Raw genomic sequence first — 1649 nt, forward strand, 5'->3', positions numbered from 1 at the left:
ACGTTTTTAATGTGCATCTTGAGGGGCTAGTCCCTCGACGGACGTTTCGCCCTTCTAGTCCACTCCGCCACCGAGGCCACTGGCTGGGTCTGGCCCCACCGTTAGTCCCGCCCCCGGAATGGGCCCCGCCCACAGGCCTGATTTAAGCCCCCACCTTGTCCTCTGAGCCCATTTCTCTCTTCCCGACCCACGCACTGAGCCGACCCCTTGATACCTCCGCACCCACGCGGAGGAAAACTAGAATTATGCCGAAAGAGTCCCATCCTGGCCAACTGCCCACACAAGTCGCAACCCCCAACGTCCAAAGCGGAAGTGACGTTAGCGGCGCGCCGCCCTCTTTTTTAGTCGCTGGCGCCTTTTTCCTTTGTGTCCTCTGGTCAGTCAGTACTTTGGTGAGGTTTGTGTAGACTAGGGGGTTGGGTGGTGTTTCGGGGGCGGCAAAGGTCACATTCGATCCAGGGCGATTGAGGAACCTCGTTAGAGATGTGCGGACCACCCCTTTCGTGTCCGCCGGAGCCGCGCAGCCATCGGGGGAGGCCAGGCCCGAGAGGCCACTGGGACTTTGGGTGCCCTAGAGGAGCTGGGTGGGAAGTGCAGTATCGGTCCGCCCGGGGATGTTTCCAGCCGTTGTGTTCCCGTCTTCAAAAGTCTCCAAGGGTTCTGAGGCCTTGGAAAATAAGTCTTCAAGGCAACCTTTGTAAATTGTTTTTCAGAGGGAAAAGAATTTTGCTGTTCGCGTTCGGTTGACTCCGTCCGCAAGATCCTGCAGCTCCACAGACCTGGCGACTCCACCGCGTTCGGGTGAGCATCGGGAGATAGTTGGTTCAGGGGGGCAGCTGCTTCCTTTGTTACGCCAACGAGTGTTTCGTGTGAGATTTTGTCACGTGGCCTTTGCGAAACCTGTGTATTTTTTATTGACACATTTCGTTGAGGTAGAAAAGTGCTTTCTTTGTTGTCTAGGGTGTGCGTATTTCTGTATGTGCATATAAACGTTTGTAGACCGCGAGTTTTTTCTGCTAAAGAAAGCTAAGAATACTCAGCTATTCTTTTCATATGAAGTTCCTAGCTCTGGCAGAGTGCGGTGGCTCACGCCGGTAATCCCAGCACTTTGGGAGGCCGAGGCGGGTGGATCACTTGAGATCAGGAGTTCGAGACCAGCCTTACCAACAGGGAGACACTCCGTCTCTACGAAAAATACAAAAAATTAACTGGGCATGGTGGCGCATTCCTGTAATCCCAGCTACTCGGGAGGCTGAGGCAGGAGAATTGCTTGAACCCGTGCGCAGAGATTGCAGTGAGCCGAGATCTCGCCGTTGCACTATAGCCTGGGCAAAAAGAGCGAAACTCCATCTCAAAAACAAAACAAAACAAAAACAACAAAACCCACAAACACAAAAAGAAATTCCTAGCGCTGTACATCTCCAAAGAGCTTCATAACCAGCCCACCGGGAAGAAAGGATGGAGGGTTTAGACACTGATAGTAGAATAATCGAATTTACCAGGATGACTGTATTGTGTATTTGTCCCACATTTTCTTTCGAAAAAACTTAAACCAGGCCGGGCGCGGTGGCTCAAGCCTGTAATCCCAGCACTTTGGGAGGCCGAGGCGGGTGGATCACGAGGTCAAGAGATCGAGACCATCCTGGTCA

General features: G+C 52.9%; 1 long non-coding RNA gene across 1 annotated transcript in view; it reads left to right on the top strand.

Moving 5' to 3' along the window:
• The first annotated feature begins 344 nt into the window (after window positions 1-344).
• Window positions 345-1649, top strand: part of LOC119467167 — a 16095-nt gene continuing 14790 nt past the window's right edge. Inside the window, exons 1-2 of the long non-coding RNA XR_005195698.1 lie at window positions 345-392; window positions 714-801. This is a non-coding gene — a long non-coding RNA (uncharacterized LOC119467167). The remainder of the gene's footprint in view (window positions 393-713; window positions 802-1649) is intronic.

The sequence above is a fragment of the Cebus imitator genome, unplaced genomic scaffold (assembly GCF_001604975.1).
Source record: "Cebus imitator isolate Cc_AM_T3 unplaced genomic scaffold, Cebus_imitator-1.0 Scaffold263, whole genome shotgun sequence".
Lineage (NCBI taxonomy): Eukaryota > Metazoa > Chordata > Mammalia > Primates > Cebidae > Cebus > Cebus imitator.